The 21,497-nt window shown below is 35.3% G+C and overlaps 1 protein-coding gene across 6 annotated transcripts in view; it reads left to right on the forward strand.

Annotated features, from left to right (window-relative positions):
- LOC144282226 (uncharacterized) overlaps positions 1–21,497 on the forward strand; it is a 78,188-nt gene that overhangs the window by 14,174 nt on the left and 42,517 nt on the right. Inside the window, exon 1 of one of the 6 annotated variants that reach the window (XR_013350565.1) lies at positions 13,704–13,947. The exons of 4 other annotated variants lie outside the window; for them this stretch is intronic. The gene's annotated coding sequence lies outside the window, so the exon portion shown is untranslated. Of the gene's footprint in view, positions 1–13,703; positions 13,948–18,536; positions 18,664–21,497 lie in introns of those variants that run through there. One more of the 6 variants, XR_013350566.1, reaches the window with a different exon arrangement.

A 21,497-nucleotide genomic window follows, 5' to 3' on the forward strand; every position in this document is an offset into this window, starting at 1 on the left:
CCAGGCTGGGCTCTGTGCTCAGTGGGGAGTCTGTTTGAATTCTTTCCCCCTCCTTCTCCCTCTTGGCTCCTCTCCCAGCTTGCATGAGTGTGCCCTCTCTCTCTCTTCTCAAATAAATAAATAAATAAATAAATAAATAAATAAATAAATAAAATTAAAAAAAAAGAATAGGGACTTGTGGATGAATAAATACTTGCAGTATTAAACACTATGTGCCCATAAGAAATTATACAGTATAGTACTGTAAGGTCCTAAGTCTCTTTCTGGCTTTATTGCATAATTCCTTTGAGACTAGAAGAAAATGCAATGTTTTTCAAACCATGTAATTTATGTTTGTAAATTGAAGGCGGGAAGAGTAAATTACAGTAAATCGTTAATACAGAGACAAAATGCTAGAGCCAACACTGAACACTAAGTCAGCTCCCAGTGGGCTCATTTCTATATGTGGAAAAAAACATCCTGGTTAATACATGTTGTGGTACTTTTCATTCTCTTGTTCACCAAATATGTTGTGCTAGGCATTATTCAACGCTCTTGGGATACACCAATGAATAAAACAAAGGTCTTTGCCATTGTAGATTTTATATTTTCATAGGAAAAGATCTGCAATAAACAATAAACACAGAAGGTATGTAAATTACATAGTTATTTTAGAATGTACAAGGAGGAAAAAGTAGAGCAAGTTAAGGTTAATCAGGGTGCTGTGTTGGAGATGAGGGGTTGGGTTTTATTTTTTTTTAATTATTTAAATATTTTATTTATTTGAAATAGAGTGTGAGTTGGGCGGGGTGGTGGGCAGAGGGAAAGGGGGAAGCAGACTTCCTACTGAGCAGGGAGCCAATGTGAGGCTCAATCTCAAGACCCTGGGATCATGACCTGAGATGAATGTAGACACTTAACCGACTGAGCCACCCAGATGCCAAGAGGTTGGATTTTAAATGAGTGGTCAGGATAGGGCCTCAAAGGCTGTTGGGTTAGACCGTTTTATAATAGAAAACAGTGCCTGAAATGAATCATTTTCTTATTACATCTTTTTCCATAAGGATAAAATCAACTTTCAGAATAGAGTATGAAAAATTTTGCAAAGGATGTCTACATCTATGGTCTTATTAATAGCGTGTTTCTGTGTCCATCTTTTTAAGAAGTGGTAATGCCTTACTTCTGTGGCTTTCCATTGTCCCTAAGGAACCTGATTTGAACTAGCTGGCTGGTTCCGTTTCCTTCTCCTGACTCCAAACTGGTGCCTTGCATTTCAGTCCTGGAGCTTTAGACGTGAGAATGTCACTGATCCTGCAACATCACAGGGCATTTGTCTCTTGTAGACAACTCTCTGCAGCCTTTAGTCATTTTTGTCCAGATGCCATGTGACATCAAATGGAAAGAGGGCCACGCTTCAAAATAAAAATTACCAACGAAATGGGTTATTTCATTGAGGTGCATATTCTCTCAGCTTAATTTACTGATAGTGGCCCCGATGCCAATGATTCACGGTTTTGTGGCTAAGTCTTAAAAGAAAATCCCTAAGCCCATGAAATGTTAGCAAAAGGGCAAAATTGTATTTTTAACGAGAGAGGCAAACGAAGACAAAGGAGCACAAAGGCAGAGAGGGTGCCTCTAAAATATACAATGCTCTGTGAGGCTGGCAAAACATATGAGACATCTAATTTCAGCTGTCAAAGGGGCTCACATTGATTTTTAGGTTCATTGTAGGCACTCTTAGGGTCTTCTAAAGGGAGTCTTATTTATTTGGCTTTTATATAAACCTCTCTTTCTCAGGGGAAAGTTAATAGTACTTTCCAGTAGGAAAATAGCAGCTTAGTTTGGATTGGAATAGTTTGAGAGTCCATTTTGCTTCTGTTTAGAATCAAGAAAATGAAAAGGCTTTGACTTTTTCAAGGTAGGGAAGTCAACAGAAATCCAGGAGACCCAAATCACTACTCTAAATGCTAGCCGGCTTTGTCCTCCTGTGCAAATATCTAATTACTTATATATATGTTAGTCAGTATCTGATCCATTTATTTCCAGCCTCTCCAACCTTATCACACAAAATGAATTCTGAGGATGAAAAGAATATCATGACTCAGCTAAAAATAGTTCTTTTATACAAAAGCATTTAAAGATTGGCCAAAAATTAAACCCAGACCCTGATCAAAAATATCTGTTTAGAAAATATAGTGTGCCTTTATGATGACTCACTTCTGTCATTGAAAATATTCTTTTCCTAAAATACTTTGGCAATAGTTTATTAAAAGAAATCATTTTACTATCTTACTTTCATAATGTGACATAGTTATTCTAATGGTACTCATAAATGGAAAGTGTAATTGTTTTCCTTTGGGCATCATATATTCTTTTGTCATTTTATATTAAGTCTATTTATTGCAGAGTGAGGGGTTTTGTCTTTAGAGCTCTTGTAATGAGTTCAGTGAGTTATTTCAACTTCTGATGTGGTGTGCAGCATAATCCCAGATGTTAGACTCCAGAATCTAATCATGCTTTCATTGGCCTAATTGTCTAAAGATAAAATAATGGATCAAGTAATATTTTATAGTTTAATTAACTACACCAGAGAGAGAATAGTTTTGTAAAGTTCCAAAAATGATTGATTTTCTGCAATGAACCAAACCCTTAAGATTGGTAGGAGTATGAGTAACTTTGTGTTTATTAAGTCAAGATGTTGAATCTGTGAATCCCGATACAGAGCTGGAACAGGGCAGTTCTGGGGTTTGCATTACATCTCTCAGATCTGTTTCACATGTTCTACAATATCACCCACTTGTGTGAATTCTGAGCAAATTTCATGAGGTGAGACAAAAAGACAGACAATGCAGAGAAGTGTCTTAGAATTCCTTCATTGCATATCCCAGAAATTTTTCAAGGCATCTAACATTGGGGAGTAAGTCTCAAATTCACAAACACAACAGGACCTTAGTTATTTATAATTTATTTATTTATTTAAAGATTTTATTTATGTGAAAGTGAGAGAGAACATGAGCAGTGGGGAGAGGGAGAGAGAGAGGGAGAAGCAGACTCCCCACTGAGTAGACAGCCTGATGCAGGGCTTGAACCCAGGACCCTGAGATCATTACCTGAACAGAAGACAGATGCTTGAGATACTGAGCCACCCGGGTGCCCTAACAGGACCTCTTTTAAATGCATAGCAATTTTAGAATGTCAGAAGAGACATCCTGGGGATGACATTTTGGCTTTTTGAACCCGGTGACTCCTGGGACAAGGCTGATATGCAGAAATCTTGATAAAGGGAGAAAAAATAGATGTCCAAAATTTGTCCAAAAATTGATGACTGAACAATAACTGTACTCTTTTCTTAGGGAGGCAAACTTACACAAACTCTTACTCTGAAAAACTTACTATACCAGCAGCCAGGCCCAGAAGAGGTCAAAGAACTATTGGTAGCATCCAGTATGGATGCTATATTGGCTGAACCCATAGAAAGTGTCTTTTTCTTTCCTAGCATTTAAAATTCCATAGGAAACTTTATATCATGATAACAGTATTTTATTTGTTCTTTGCAGAGACATTTAAGAAAGAAGGTCTGGGAACTAATGCACCTACAATATGTGAAGTGCTTTTATATATGTTATCTCTTTTCACCTTACATAAACTTCATGGGTTAAGTACAGTTTCCTCCAGCTTAGAAATGAGGAAGCCAAGGCTCACAGGTCATGTGACTTCATCAGTGACTAACCTAAGAAGTGGTGCAGGCGGTCATGAACCTGGTTAATAAAGCTTGTACTTCAGCAACTTTAAAATGTTGGTATTGTGCTGGGAACTTGAGTTAGGTTATTTGTGTCTTATAGATCTTATAGCAAGTTGTGACACCAATATCATTGTCTTATTATTATCCCATTGTAATCATCATTTTAGGTGGAGACAATTTTAGAGAGGCTTAGAGGAGTATTTCCCAAAACTCAATGACTCATCAGAATTTCATGACAAATTTTTAAAATTCTTAACTCAAGGGATCCATGCCTAAATATTCTTATTTAATCACTCTTTCATGAGATATTTATAATTTTTTAAACTTTCCCAGGTGACGGTAATATGCCGCTAGGATTTGGAAGCACTGATTAGTGGACACTTTTAGTATTTGGAAGAGTAGGCATTGGAACATTCATCTATGTTCCACCATGGTATGAAGCTGGGATATAGGTGATATTTGTATACTATTATCAGTTTATTGGTATTATGTAATTTAATGCTTACAATGGTGATCTGTGATAAATATTTACCCCCTGGTGTTTAATGGACACAAATACAATTACATGTCATATTATTTATTGTTGCATAACAATCTCAATACAAAATTATCAGCTAACATAGCACACACTGGCGAATTGTACTTCCAGGAAGATAGAATAGATACTACTTTTCCTATCCTTTATGCTAGGTAAAGGTAAAATTCCTGGACATTATATAGAAAGCAAATAGAAGAAATCTGAAAGGTGAAGAGAAGAAGGTAGACTGACTAGGCAACTTGGGACCTAGAAATTGACACGGTTGTGAGTTTTTTCTTTCTTTCTTTTTTTTGTTTTGTTTTGTTTTTTAAAGATGCCATTATTTGTTTTCTAATATGATAACATATAAATGAATCACATTCATATTTTTAATAAACAGCTTTATTGAGGTATAATTTACTTACTGTACCATTCACCCATTTCAAATGTAAAATTCAATGGCTTTTACTATACTCACAGTTATGTGCAACTATCACCACAATTTTATGTTATTTTATTTTATTTATTTATTTTTTCACCACAATTTTAGAACACTTTCATTGCCACAAAGAGAAACCCCATATTATTTAGCTGTCATCCCTACTTCCCTATCCCTTAAGTTCTAAGAAACCTCTATTATACTTTTTTTCTCTATAGACTTACCAACCCTGGATATTTCATATAAATGAAACCATATACTATATGGCCTTTTATCACGGCTTCTTTCACTATGCATTGTATTGTCAAGATTCATTCATGTTTTGGCATGTATCAGTACTTTATTCTTTTTTATGGCTTATTTATATTCCCTCATGTTTATCTATTTATTTGTCAACTAATATTTGGATTGTTTCCACTTTTGGCAAATGTGAACAATGCTGCTAGGAACATTCATGTATCAGCTTTTGCTTGATTATGTTTTCAATTCTTTTGGGTGTATACCTAGGAGTGGAATTGCTGGACCATGGGGTTATTGGATGTTTACTTTAAGAGGAACTGCCAAATGTTTTTCACAACAGCTGCACACTTTATATTCTCACTAACAACTTATGATGGTTCAACTTCTCCACATTATCATAAACACTGGTTTTTGTCTATTATTATTAGTATTACTACAAGTACTACAACTATCCTAGTTGGTGTGAAGTGCTATCTATTTGTGGTTTTGATTTGTATTTCCCTAATGATTAATGATGAACATGTTTTATGTGGCCATTGGCCATCACTATATATGTGGAAAACTTTTTATTCAAGTCTTTGCCTAGTTGTTTTTTTTTTTTTTAATTTGGTGGTCTGTCTTTGTTGTTGAGTTGTAAGAGTTCTCCATGTATTCTCAATGTTAGACTATTATCAGATATATTATTTGGAATTAAACTGGAAATTGATAACAGAAAAATAACAGAAAAATTCCCAACACCTGGAAAACTAAGCAGCACATTTCTAAATAATTCATTGACCAAAGATAAAGCTCAAGGAAAATGTAAAAGCCCACACTGAGCTGAGTAAAATGAAAATACAACATATTAAAATTTGTGTAGTACAGTTAAATCAGTGCCAATGGGGAAATTTATGGCTTGAAGGAATATATTAGAAGACAGTAGAAGTCTTAAAACAATAACATAAATTTCCCATGTAAAGAATCTTAAAAAGGGAAAGAAAAATAAATCCAAAAATAAGCATGAAGAAGGAAATAAAGATGAGAATGGAAATCAATAAAATCGAAAACAGCGAAACAATAGTAAAAATCAGCAACACAAAGATCTGGTTCTTTAAAAAGATCAATATGATTGCCAAATCTTCAGCAGAACTAACAACAACAACAACAACAAAACTCCAAAGAAGACATAAATTACTGATATTAGGAATGAAGCAGCACATATCACTGCAGATCCTGAAGACATTAAAAACATAATGAGAGAATGCCATGAGCAACTCTACACATATAAATTTGACAACAGACACATTTTTCAAAAACAGAAACTGCCATAATTCACTCAATATGAAATATAGAACTAGAACAGCCCCATAAGTAGTAAGGAAATTGAATTCACAATTTAAAATAAAAAAATACAGTCCCAGATGGTTTCATTGGAGAATTACACCAAACTTTTAAGGAGGAATTAACACCAGTTCAAAACAACTTTTTCCAGAAAATAGAAAAAGAGTGATCATTCTCAATTCATTTTATGAGCTAGTATTACTTTGATATCAAAACTAGACAAAGACAGGACAAGAAAAGGGAATCATAGACTGATATCCCTCATGAATTATATATATATATAATTCCTTAAGAAAATATTAGCAAGTAGAATTTAGTCATAAATAATTATGTATCATGATCAAGTAGGCTTTATTACAGAATGCAAGGCTGTTTCAGTATTTGAAAATAAATAAATGTGGGACACCTGGGTGGCCCAATGGTTAAGCCTCTGCCTTCGGCTCAGTGTGTGATATTGGGGTCCCCGGATCAAGTCCCACATCGGGCTCCCCGCAGGGAGCCTGCTTCTCCTCTGCCTGTGTCTCTGCCTCTCTCTCTCTGTGTCTCTCATGAATAAATAAATAAAATCTTAAATAAATAAATAAATAAATAAATAAATAAATAAATAAATGTAATCTACCATACTAACAAGCTAAAGGAAAATCCATATGATCACATTAGTCAGTTCAGAAAAAAAATTTGACAAAATTCACCACTCTTTTATGATAAAAATTTTCAGAAAACTAGTAATAAAGGAAAATTTCCTCAACTTGATCATCTACAAAACTCCTACGGTTAAAATTCCACTTCATGAAGAAAGACTGAGTGCTTCCTTCTTAATTTCAAGAACAAAGCAAAGATGTCTGTTCTCATCACTTTAATTTAGCATAGTACTGGAAATTTTAGCTAGTACAATAAGAAAAGGAAACAAAAAAATGCAGATTAAAAAAAAGAGCTAAAATTGTCTCTCTTTATAAATGACATGATTGTCTACATAGATTATTCCAAGAATTCTTAAATGAATAAAAACAATTTAAGCAGGATCGCAGGATACAGAGTAAATATATAAAAATAAATTTTATTTCTAAATGCTAGCAAACAGGTGGACAGAATTACTAAAGCAAAAGAAGGAATGACTTGGGCATAAATCTAACAAAAAACATGTACAGGACTCATGATGAAAATGACAGAGTTCTGATTTTAAAAGTCATAGAATCTAAACCTAAGAATCTAAACAAATGGAGAAATATGTTGTCTTCATAGATTGGAAGATTCACAAAGTAAAGATGTCAATTCTCTCCAAATTTATATACAGATTTAATGTGATCATTATAAAAATCTCATCATGATAATATATAGAAATAGACGAGATCATTGTAAATTTATATAAAAGGCAAAGGAACTAAAAAAAGATGAATAATGAGAACAAATCAGCCTACCAAATTTTAAGACTTATTATGTTACTTCAAGGTAAAAGGGCAACATGGGGCTCGTTATAGTGATCGGAAGTTTTTTTACCTTGAATATGTCAGTATCAATATCCGGGTAGGGATATCATACTGTAGTTTTGCAAAAGCGTTTCATTAGGGAAACTGAGGAAAGGGTGCAGAGTATCTCTCTGTATATTTCGCACAACTACATGGGATTCCACAACTACCTCAAAATTGACAGTTTAATAAAAATATTTGCCTTCATTATCTCACATTTTCTGTATGCTCTAGGCATGGCTTTACTGGGTCCTCTACAAAGCTAGAGCCAAACTGTCAGGCACGACTAGGTTCTTACCTAAAAGCTTGATAAATGTGCTTCAAACTAGGTGGTTACTGGCAGCATTCACTTTTGTGGATTGCTAGACTAAAGGTTTCAATTTCTTGCTGACTGTCAGTTTGAGGCCACTTTCCAGTCATTACCACATAGGCTTTCCCAGTATTGCTTTATCAAAGCCAATAAGAGAAGGGGGATCTTAGCTGGATAGACGTCAAAACTTTAGAAGATGACCTTGGAAGTGACATTCCATCACCTTTGCTGTATTCTATTGGTTAGAAACAAGTGACAGTATCATAACACTTAAGGAGAGGGGATTGTACAAGGTCACAAGTACCAGAAGACAGAGATGATTGGAGGTATCTTAGAGTGTCTCCGGCACATCTGTTTATACACAGTCCTTTAAAAAATTATTTGTTTTGATTTAATTGGGGATGTGTTCCTTATTTTACAGTATGATTTTAAAGTATTACCACTGGGACACCTGGGTAGCTCAGGGGGTTGAGCAGCTGATTCTTCGATTTCAGCTTGGATCATGATCTCTCAGGGTGGTGGGATCAAGCCCCACGGTGGGCTCCGTGCTCTGCGGGGAGTCTGCTTAGGCTTCTCTCTCTCCTTCTGTCCCTCCCCCTTCTTTAAAATCAATCAATCAATCAAGCTTTACAAAAATAAATATTATCACCTATGTTCTACATTTAGAACATCTACAGTAGATCATAGAACTGAAGGAGGTTAAAATATTTTTGTCAGAGGAAATAAGATGTATAAAAGCAGATTGGGAAATACTGTACCTTCTTTACATACATATTTTTAGATTATGGTACATCTTTTAGACTTAGAACTTGTTATGTTGCTATGTTTGTAATTTAGTAATCTGGAGAGGTTAACATAATATTCCAAAAAGCAACATTGTCATTTGGAAAAAGTTTTTCTTTTGGAAGAAATTTTTCTACTGCATCTTACATTTGTGGCAAAAATGATCTTTCTAGGGGCACTTGACTGGCTCATTCAGTGGAGCATGATCTTGGGATTGTTGGTTCAAGCCCCTAGTTGAGTGTAGAGATCACTTAAAAATAAAATATTAAAAATCGTCTTTTTAGAATACTCAGTTGAATGAAAAAAAAGCTTAGAAATATCTTTAAAATAGAAAAAAGTTTCACAAGATGATTTTTTTTAGGGTGAATCTATTCAAGTTCATGGTAACCTAGTAAATATATTCCAAGTACGATTCATCAGATAAGTCATAAATTTTAGGTTTTTGTGAGGATTTGCATTGCTAACCTATCTTTACATACTAGAAACTAAAATATTCCCTTTTTAGATAATTATGATATGACACTTTCATTCTTCTTATGCTTCTTGGGTGCTCCAAGATTTCTTAATGCCTTTCTATGATGCCTCTGAGAAAAATTTTCAAATATTTCTTAATGTTGAAATAATGTAGACCACCTGGAAATAATAACAAAACTATCATCACCATCATCATCACAAAAATAATAACTGGTATCTGGATAGAGTTAATCTCTGTAACAGAAAATGTGTGAGATCAGAAATGAACAACTCCCTCTGCTTTCCTTCTTCTCAAAAAAGAAAAAAAAAAGGTTTTCCTTCCTCTAGTACATTTGGAAAAAAAGAGATTTGTCTTCTATCCCTGATGAGTCACTCTCCATATGGCCCTTGCTTCTCTGTGTTGCTTGATCTAATCATGCACACTGCATGCTCAGGCTGCTTTGCACCCAGCTGATCACTGGCCTCTTTTGCCTCATTCCCCATGGCACCACTAAAACAAGAGTGCTGATGGGAACCACCTTCTACTAAAATTTTAACCAGTCATAGAGGTGTTTGTGGCACGGTATTGAACAAAGAACAACATATTCATTGTTATAATCAGGATTTGTACAAGTTTATCAGCTTGCAGTGTGTTGGAGAATATTTCGCTGACCAATATCCTTATCTGGCCTCTGCTCTTGGTCATGATACTGGGTCTCTACTCCATGGCCTTCCTTGTTCATCTCTACAAAATTCCCTCCTGGATCCATATATGTGGGGTTTTTAAAATTATTATTATGCAGAGCTCTCAACTATCCTCCTACATCACATCCACAAGGCCTTAGATTTCACAATCCCAAAAGCATCTATCTAGATGTTTTTCTAGATAAGAGTAGTTCTTTGCCTAAAAATAATTCTGATATTTTCCAAAGGGATCTTACTCAAATTCTTGGTAGGTTTAAAAGGAATGCTTTTCTTCCAGTTTTGTAATGATAACCACCACCATTCACTGAGACATGAAATGCTGATAAATATTATTTATTGAGCTCTTTCATCCTGTTATGGACCATCTTATGCATTTTATGCTTTATATATTTTGGCATGTGTTATGCCAGCCTCTGCCATGTAAGCTATGATCATGTGCAGACCTCTTTTATGAATTTAGGTCCACTTTTGTAGATTTTTTTAAGCAACTTAACAAGATAATTAAACATTGGAACATCACAAAACAGTGGGAAACCACACGGAGGCCTGATATTTAATAAAGAAGTAGTGTACAAATTAAAGCCTAGGGTATAACAAAATGGTACAGCTGAAGCAAGTGTAATAGACAATGACATCACAAAGCCTATAAGAGGTCAACATGACATTTGGGACAACTGGTGAAAAGGTTTTATTGACTGCTTCAATATTGTAGTTTGGCTACACAAAAAACTGTGAACAATTTAATAATGCCAGTTCGATGACAATAGAGCCTGTTAATTTCAATCTACTTACTGTTCAGCTTATTGAACTGACGGGGGCTATTATTTGTACCTCACAGTGTAAAAAATGAATTGTTATTGAACTTGCAGTATTAAAGGCTCATTGTTAGTACTTACTGAGGACTACCTGGGAAAATTTGGTGCTGTGCTAAATGTGGTAATGGAATTAAGAAAAATATAAGATGGAATCCCTGTCCCTAGGCAACTCACGTTATCTTTTAGGAGAAGAAAGGTTAACAAGCACAGGAAACCATTAAGATTATTTTAAAAACTATATAAAATCAGTGATCTTTGTATCTTATATGTGGGGAATTCAGTAAATGCTAGATAAATTCACCTGTAATATTTTATTTTTAGTGTATTTTATTATTTTACTTTATGTTATTATCATGACAATTCTAAAGAGCAAACTTCTTTTTGTTTTATGGAATTGGTATAACTACTTGAAAAAAAATCTCCTATATATATTATCTGATAGATTCTGAAAAGTGAAGATAAATGTGCTGTTTTGCTAACCAGTCAAAGTATCAGAAAGGCACATCTACTAGTTGCTGATTGTTATATTTTTAGCATGCAACTTTTGTATAATTCAAGAATATCCTGTAATAAATTAGAGCACGTACTTAAGCTAATATGATTTTAATTGAGGCTTGGGGACCTTTGAAAATATACCTCTATAAACAGCCCCAGGAACAATGACTTCCTGCAAGGGGAAAAGACAGATATTTGCAAAGTCTAGGAGATCCTGTCTAGCATGTTAGTCTCTGCTCTGCAGAACAAATCCCTTGCATCCTTTAAAAAAGATTGATTTTTGATGTAAAGGCACATTTAATCATAGCTTTGAAAGTCTAAAAAGTGTCTGTGAGGGTTTGTTTCTCAGTGGATTGGAAATCTATTAGTGTCTAGTCAAGAGGTCACTGAATAACAGAAATCAAACTTTTCAAGTGTTCTGATGCAAAATTTGATGGGACATGCCAAAGTACTACATTTCTTCTAAAAGCATAGCATTAAAGGTACACTAGCAGGAATCAGACTAACAAAATACTTTCTTATGAAGTATTATTGTGATCATGATTCCTCCATCTTGTAATAAAAGTTAACCAACCCTGGAGGCATTTCAAAAAAACACAAGCTTATAAAAAATATTACCACCTAGAAAAGATTTAGTGGCGTTGGCTATAATATTCGAAGATTCTGGGTTCTTCCAAATCCATTCCATAAAACAAGTATATGCTTTATTCCCTATCATCTAGGTTGTATTTCTGTATGTTTAGAGTGTATCGATAAGCTGTGTTTGTAATGATGTCCTAAAGGCCTGCAAGACAGAGTAATTCCTTTTGTATCTTCTCTCATTTGGTTTTATAGTGCTAATTTACAAAGTGTTCTCCCTATTTTTTAGTTTGATTTCATTTTCATTTATTTTTTCTCTCTGCCACCCCAGTAAACTCTTTAAAATGCGATCCAAGTCTACTTAAAATCCTTCCACCATCACTATTTCCAGGAGAATAAATCCAACACCAGGACCTGTGACCGGACTAGGGCAAATTACTTGGACAAGCAGGTAGCAAATATGTGTCAGCTACCACGCTGGCCTTCACACTGGTCCCTTAACACAGGACGTGTAGTGCAACCAACGGAATAGGATAGCAATTGGGGGATGGCAGTTTCTAAGGTAAGTTTGTTATACCAAGAGTCCAGATTAAGCTGGTTAGTTTTATAAATTCACACTGGGATTGAAATTTTGCCCAGTTTGTTATTTTTATATCTCATGCACTTATATTTATTTATAATTTCTACTCAAATTCAGGAAGAGTTGAGTTTGTTCTTAATAATTTTCAAAGAACTGTTAAAATGAAGATAAAATGAAAGGTGAGAAACCATATGTAAAAAAAGATTTATAAAAAAAAAAAAAAAGATTTATCCTTTCAGTTACCTTTGTGTCAATGTACACTGACTCCTCCCTGTTTCTCCTATCCTGGGTATTGACATGATTTCTCCAAAAGCATTTTTTCCTTCCCAGTGTCCCTAATTTTTCTGTCTAAAATTAGCATCCCCGTCCTTAGTTATTCATGCTTACTTCTAATGTCCTCTGTGCTAACATCTTCCTTTTAAAACTCGGGTTCCACATTCTTCCACAAATGTGTAAATAAGTGTCATACCTCCGGAGATTCCATATCTCTTTAGTTTTCCTCTTCTCAAAAGCACTGCAACTCACAGTCTCAGAAAAAGAGTTCAACATTCTCAAGGAAAAACCTAGGATCTTTTCCTTAATAAAATTCATGCACACTACTGACGGCACTTCCTTTGTTGTCTTAAAGACACCTGCCTACCACCCAGAAAAGATTTTAATTCTTTCCTCACTGATTTCAACCTTTGTTTCATGGTCCTTGTTCTACCCTGTATTTTGACTTTGTGTCTGAAACTACTAATTATCTTACATTTATGCATGCAGACTTCCAATAGGCAGTCTTCACTTCTTTTAATAAAGAACCCCGTTATATTTAACAGGACATTGTCAACCAGCCAGAGACTATCTATCTAAACCTTCTTTGCAACTGTTCCTTTCTTCCATGTTCTTCAAATGTGCAATGTGACTAAGCTCTGGCCAATGGGTTGGGAACATAAGAGATGTACTACTCCCGGATCAACTGCTTGCCTTAAGCTTCCCCCTTGCTTCTTCTTACAGACTGTTTAGAAAAGGGTAGCAGCCTAGGGGATGGTGGAGGAACAAAAGAGAGAGAACCTGAATTTCTGGATTACTTTGGAGAGCTAACCGCCTACCCACACCTGCCTACATTTGAACTGGAACTTTAGGAAACAGTATATTTATTTGTACAAGTATATTTTGGGATGTGTTGTAAAAACAGCTTAGCCTGTATACAAACCCAATAAAGCATCTTGATGACACCACTGAAATCTCTGAGAGCATATTCCCTCTATCCAAAGACTACCATTTCTTTTTCTGTCTTAGCCACCTACATATCTTAGTAATCTCTGTACTCCAAGAAGTACAATATCAAAACCTCCTCTCTGGTTATGATCATCTATGTACCTTAATCTTTATATACTTTAACTCTCTTCTAAGCACCATCTGCTCAGGCTTGCTAAGTCTAGACTTGATTCTCTATCTACCTGGTTGCCAATTCAGAAGGAATATCAAGAGGATCGTCAAGGAGGAAAAAGCAAGCATCTGTTTGAAACAAAGAGGGAAGAGGTATTTACCAATGTCTCTTGCTACTGAAATATCAAATAAAATGAAATGTGCTTCTTATAGGAAGGTTGTAGATGGATGTAGAAAGTTCAGGGATGTGGTGAGTATACTCTGGGGATTTATGTGGAGGAATAAGAAGACACAAATGATGTCATTAATTCTAGGAAGTTGGAAATGTAGGGTAAGAGAAAGCAAAAGGTAATAAATCTTACTTAATCTCTAATATTTCAGGCGTGGAATTCTCTCACTCACATTACTCTCTAACCCCGTTTTTGCTTCCTCTGCTTTTCCCCCAACCTTCCTTTTGTCTCACTGTTCCACAGTACCGTGTGATCTGGCATCTTTTTTAACATTCTATCTTTAAAATCACAAATGATCTAATCATCAAGCAACCTGGTCTGTATGGTCATCATCTGCCTCAGCCATTCCACATTCTTCTTTCTTTTTGTTTAGATTTTAAAAAGGTAGGCTTAATTTTCCCTATTGATAGAAACAATATCTACTAACTATAAGAACTTTGGATTATTCATAAAGTCATTAAAGTGACTGGTAAGTTTAAAAATAACCACTGATAAGATTATTATGAATTATTTAGGTTTTCTTTATAATCTCTTATATGATCTATTTTTAGAAATGTTTTCATGGTTATAAAATTTTATTTTTTAAGGTAAAAATATATAAACTCAATCCTACCAAATCCATTATTAAAATACTTTATCATTTTTTATTTAATATAAGAAATAATAATGTATGTTAAATCTACCACTGATATGTACATCTGTCAGTTAATTTGGGGTTACTACAGATATTATTTTATGCATTCTGTTGCCATTTAAAGAGGGAATAATAGGGGCACCTGGATGGCTCCATCAGTTAAGCATCGACTCTTGGTTTCAGCTCAGGTCATGATTATAATTTTATTTATTTATTTATTTATTTATTTATTTATTTATTTATTTACTTACTTACTTATTTAAGAAGGGGAGGGAAGGGCAGAGAGAGAGAATCTCAAGCAAGACTCCCTATTGAGTATGGAGCCTGAGGTGGGGCTCAATGTGAGGCTTGATTCCATGACCCTGAGATCATGACCTAAGCCAAAATCAAGAGTGAACACTAGACAGTTTGAGATGACTCTTTCAATTACTTGGAAAATTTTGGGCTTTATCCTAAGGACAAAGAAACAAATCATGAATCAAAGGATTCATTCAAAGAAGTGAAATGATGACAACAGCACTTTGGAAAAGATCATTCCAGTTACAATGTGGAGAATGACTTGGAGAAAGGCAAGACTGGGTGTCAGGAAAACTAGAGGAAGCTATTGAAGTAACCTAGGAGGGAAGCAATCATGACTTAGGCTAGGTGGCAGCTCTGGAAATGGAGAGAGAATTGAGGCATTCTAGGACGGAGAATTTCATCTAAATGGAGATTCTATCAGTAGTTAAATCTATAAGTCTGGAGCTCAGGAAACAGATCTAAGGAAGAGATTACTATTTGACAGTCATAGGCTTGTGTGATAGATATTGACTGTATAGATAGATAATTATTTTTGATAAACTTTTTCAAAATATTGGTCTATTTTATGGCCCTTGTCCAGCTGTTACCTTCATGTTTGAACAGCAGCGAAGCAGGATGTGGCGATCGTGGGTCACAGTCTTTCCTTTCAACCTCTAGGGGTGTTGTTCCCTTGTGCTCTAGCATTTGGTGTTTGAAAGGAATGCTGGGCCAGTCTTACATTTTACTTTTCTTTGTATGGAGCATTCTCTATGCTTAGAATTCACTAATGTCACCAAGCTATTTTTTGTTGTATAAATTTTATTATTAATTTGCTTGGAACATGACTAGTTTCTCAATCTCAAAATATAGATCATTTTTAAAAAACTGGATAATTTTCTAGAATTCCTCTCTGATTATTGTCACAATATACTTATTCTGCTTTCTTTTGGAAGTCTCTTATATTAACTGCATTTCACTATGACTTGCCATTTTTCTCATTTTATCTGACTGTATACTCTCTTTGCCCTTTTATTCTGGATTCCTTAGTTCCTTCTCAGTCTTGTTCTGTAAATCACTAATTAAATTTTCTGTGATGTCAGGTCTGCTAATTATTGATTCAGACTAAAGTGTTTTATAATTCAATAAGTGTACTGTTTATCAACAGTTTTTTCCTCATCTTTGTCATCTGTTTCTGTTTCATAGGGGCAATGTTTCACTGATTTGTTTTTTTTCTTTCTATTCCTTAAGGAGAATGTGAATCTAGTGAATTGAGCGTAATTCTCCTTTTCTTACATCGAGACCCTTTCTTATGTGCTATTTATTGATTTTCTTTTTTTTTCTCTTTTGGGTAAATTATCTTTTACAAATAAATGTACATTTCTTATAGTCTTATAATTATACATTGCTCTGGGTTTCATTACAAGTTGTGACAATTCTTTATCCAAATCCTTCCTAAAGGCTCCCATCAAGTTGCCAAGGCTTCAATCTGCCTCCTGAAAATCTTAATAGAACATCTCACTTTTCACACAAAATTAACATGTCCAAACTAGACTAAGAATCACCTTCTTCCCCTTCTAACTCCCACAATTATGCTATCATTCTGCCAATCACTCAAGATTAATTGGAGTATCTTTTACTTTTCTTTTTGACCCTTTCTTAAAGACAGTTTCCTGTATTACAATGATTCATGTGATGTTTCCTTCACAGTTGTGCTGTTCCTTCTCATGTTACGTATTAATAACTATTTCTTTTATAAAGAACACTTTCTTTTTTTCTGAAAACAAGACTTTATTTATTTATTTGAGAGAGAGAGACAGAGATTGTGACAGAGAACACGAGCCTGGGAGGAGAGGTAGAAGCAGGCTCCCTCATGTAGGACTTGATCCCAGGACCCTGGGATCATGACCTGAGCTGAAGGCAGATGCTTAACTGACTGAGACACATAGGAACCCCAAATTAATAACTATTTTAATAACTATTTGGTCTTCTCCTACTTCAAAGCAACCTGTGTAATATTGTCAGATTATTCAACTATAATAACGCATTTCTTTGAAGCTTTTTATAACTCTTTATTGTTTGCTGACTTAAGTACACATCCCCCTATGGTATTCAACACCTATCAGAATATCACCTACTCTGGATCCAATCTACATTTAAAGCCTTATCTTCCACCAGTTAATGCATACCTTATGCTAGGTTGACCTACTGGTCTGCAAGTATGTTTGTGCTACTTGCCTGCATCCCCATCGAAGACATTCCCTTCTCAGTTTTCATTTTTTATTCTACAAACCTATTGAGGTTCTTTCTATTATGAGGCAAGAATGCCTATCTAAGTTATTAGAAATGAAATCTATAAATATAATGTATCTTCTTAACTAGCAGACAATTCTGACATATACAGGTCAGAATATAATAATGCACTGGCCCAAATCAATAAAGTGCAGTGGGAGCACCGAATAGAAGGAGGAATGCTGACATGAAATTCAGGGTCAGCTCCACAGAGAAGGTGATTTTAGAGCAGTAACAGAAAAGATGAATTCGAGTTTACTATTCAGAAAAGAGTGAAATGGTATTCCATAAGGTGGAGATGATATGAGAAGAGTAAAAAAAATGTATGGTTTATGATATATTTGGGAAAAGATAAATAGTCTAGCATATTCATCTTTGACATGCATACAAGGTCTAGAACATGATCTGGAATGCTGTATGTGCATAAATAGGTATTTGTTGAATAAATGAATTAAACACTGTCAGACTTGAATGTATTAGAGGTACATAATAGAAGACAAGACTGGGAAGCAAATATGAAGCTATGCTATCAATGTGTGAATTCTAGTTCAGAAGTTTAGACTTTATCTTATGAGTAATTGGGAAGCAGAGAAGATTTTTGCATAGGGAATTGGATGTAAAAATGAAAGTTTCAGCCAAAATTGGAAGGATAAATGTACCATACCAGATACTCAACTAAACAGTGAGACGAACCATCCTATAGAATTCTCATAAACACGAATTGACCGCAAGCCATGTTTACCACTCTTAACTTGGTCAAAATGTTATCAAATACATATAAGGATTCATTGAGTGGAGACTGAGAGATGGTAGAGAAGAAGGCCGTTATATGAGTCTCAGTTCTGTCCATAATAGGGAGAGTTGGGGGTGCTCTTCCTCTACCTGAAGTCAAAAAGGTGTATTTTAAAACTACTCCAATATCTTAATAGACACTTTCTGCAGGGTGTTGTGTGTGTGTGTGTATTGTTGTTATTGTTGTTGTTGGTTTTGGTGGTGGGGGGATATAGAATGGGCAGATAGTTAACTCCTACTTTCAAATTCTAAAAGAAGAAACACAACTGGATAACTAATCTAATAGCCAGGGTGAAAGAGAAACTGTTTTTGTTGTAGCAGAAGTGATTGAATGCTTGACTATTTTCCATGGGCTCCAGATACGTCAGGAGCTAAAGGAAGTCTATAGGTATTATCTTAGATCTTGTGTAAAAGGCTGACTGCAGGAGCAAACAGGCATCATTTTCTGGAATCTGGATTATGTGGGATGTAGAAGGAGTAATTGAGCGCTCAGAATAAAGATGCTTTTGTTTGGATTTAGGGAACTGCCAGTGAGAGATCATCAGTGATAGAGCAATCTCCAGAGAGCCCATGAAAGCACTAATGAGGGAGAGAGTCTGCTCTGAACAGCTGCCAGAGCCACGGAATGCAGCTCAGGGCAATAAGGTTGGTTAAGTCCTCCATGCTACTCTGTCCTTCCTGAACTTAATTCTGTAGTGTTCAGAAACTAATATTTTCAAGCTGGAAGAGGAAGGGAGAAACCCAACCATCCTTCTTTCTTAATTGTGAGCTCCCTTCTCTTCTCTGCACCTTCTGACCCCACCCACTACAGTGGAGAGGATACATGTCTGTGTTAATCAAGTTGGATTTAATGTTTTACTTATAAAAGTGAGATGGTAACTTTGATTAAAAGTAGCCTCCTTAGAATGACCAAAAGAATCGTAAGAATTTCATCCAGTGGAAAGAGAACAACTAAATACATGACAAGGACATTGGGAAACCAAAATAAACTTGTTTTATGATCACATCTTATGATTCATACTTATCCACTGTATAGTTACATAGAGAAATTTTATGAACTTACCTATGTTTGAAAAATATCCTCCACGTGCTGAAAGAGGGATGGATAAATCAGGAAGATCATTTCTTCCTGTCAAAGTTCTTTATCATCAAGTTACCTCCTCATACATTAAGTCATAAGTGTTTTCTTCCACTGCCTTTTCTCCCCAGTCAAAGCTGGTCACTCATTAATTTATTCAGTAGTTATGTATTGAGCACCTACTGTGCTTCAGATATTGATCTGATACTTGGAATGGATCAAGGAATAAAACAGATAGAGATTCCTATCCACATGGGGTTTATACTCTCGTTGGCAGAAATGGATGATAGACACACATGATAGTGGATAACTTTCACAGTACACTAGAAGATAATAAGCATAATAGAATAAAGAAAACAAGAGAGTAGGGTAAAGAAATTTGAAAAGGTGCAGTGGAGATAGTATCTTAATTTTAAATAAAAGAACCATTAGGCCTCCTTTAGAAGGTAAGATTTGACACAAGTGTTGGGAGAGGTGAGAGAATTAGCCATGTGGATATTTGAAGGAAAGAACCAGTTCCAAAGACTTGACGGTATTTGGTGATTTGTGAAACAGCACAGATCCTAAGAGAGTAAGGTGGGCGTTGGTAGTAGATGAGGTAAAAGATGTAATAGCAGCCGGACTGTGTAGGGTCTTGAAGCTCATTGCGAGGACTTTGACATTTATATTCAGTGAGGCAGCAAGCCATTAGAAAAACTCAGTGGAGGAGTGACATAATGTGACTCATGTTGTAAAAGAGTTGTTCCTCTGATCTTTGGTAGCCTTTCTTTATTGTTCATATGGCATTTACCATAGTTGATTTTTTTTTGGTAATGTGGTTATTTGTGTGTCTTTTCTTCCAAATTATAAATCCAGAAATGAAAGAGTCTAGGTCTTACTCAGCTTTGTATTACTTATAGTGAGTAGCCAGTATTTTGCATATAAATGATACTCAATCTATATTCGTCAGAACATAGTTTTATATTCCTCTGGCAAGTGATATTGATATTGTCTGACATTCAAAGACTTACTTCATTGATTAGCATATTTGATTCTGGACTCATTATTCTCTTATGCCAAATAGCATAAAATTGACTATAAAACTGCATTTTTCTATATGTTTGACTATAGTATATAAATCAGGTTATTCTACTCAATCTTGTTATTCTATATAATAGTGACCTGTTTCTTTCTCTATCATAGCAAACTGTTTAACCATAACTGGATCTGATTTTTTAATTTGTTGTTTTCCTTCTTTATTTTCTGGGTCCCCTATAAAGCCTGAGGTCCCTGAAAATCTTGTTCACTGTTGAATCCCTAGTGTCTACTGCACTGTTTGACACATAGTAAGTAATCATAGACATTACTGAATACATAAAAGAATGACAAGGGTCCTCTTACAGGGATAACACTCTTACAACAATAAAAATTCATCCAATTGAATGTGAATCATCCAAATTTATTTTCATACATCTCATGGCTAGAGTCAGATGTGTAGAGTAAAATCATGGCATTTCCAAACTTTGAAAGGAAAAAAAAAAGAGTGAAAGAAGGAAAAAGGAAGAAAGAAAGAAAGAAGGAAAGAAGGGAGGAAGGGAGGAAGGGAGGAAGGAAGGAAGGAAGGAAGGAAGGAAGGAAGGAAGAGAGAGAGAGAGAGAGAGAAAGAAAGAAAGAAAGAAAGAAAGAAAGAAAGAAAGAAAGAAAGAAAGAAAGGAAAAGTGGAAGAAAGATGAAAAGAAGGGAAAAAGGAAGGAGGGGAGGGAGAGAGGCTGAAAGGGAGAAAATGAGGGACAAATGGAAGGAGGTGCTGGAGAGCAGAACTCCCCACTCTAGAATGTTTCTCTGTGGTGTACAGGGATTATTTTTAACTAGGACATGGGAGAAGCTTCGAAAACCAGGTAGAAGTTATCCTTTTGTAGGAGACATTTACATTTATAAGAGAAATCTTCCTTTGTAAGGGTGTTCCTCTTTGTACCAGGAAGAAAAGCTCACTGAATCTCTATAAGCTTTCAATGGAGAAGACACTGAATTTAATGCGCATACTGTTGTTGACCCTGCTTTGTCTGATAAGCTTCCAGGCTCAGGCTCCTCATCCTCAACATTTTCTTTTGTCATTAGCTGAGGATAGTATTTTTAAGTTGGTGGTTTGAGCCATTTGGGGAACTACTCAGCCTTCCTGAGTATCTCTCCTGTAAAGGATGGGTCTTAGCAAGAACTTCGAAGGGTGGAAGGAAAATTATTCCTTCTCCCTTACCAAGGAAAAGAGGAAGAAAGGAAAGAAAGCAAATTCCTTGTTGCTATTGAGGTTAATTTTCTCCCCATATCCTTTTAAGTTCCCCACCTTATCCTACACATAAGGATTTGTTCCATATTGCTTTGCACCTCACCATTTTTAATATTTAAATAGTGAAAGGTACATTAC

This window comes from Canis aureus, chromosome 13, assembly GCF_053574225.1.
Source record: "Canis aureus isolate CA01 chromosome 13, VMU_Caureus_v.1.0, whole genome shotgun sequence".
In the NCBI taxonomy this organism is placed as follows: domain Eukaryota; kingdom Metazoa; phylum Chordata; class Mammalia; order Carnivora; family Canidae; genus Canis; species Canis aureus.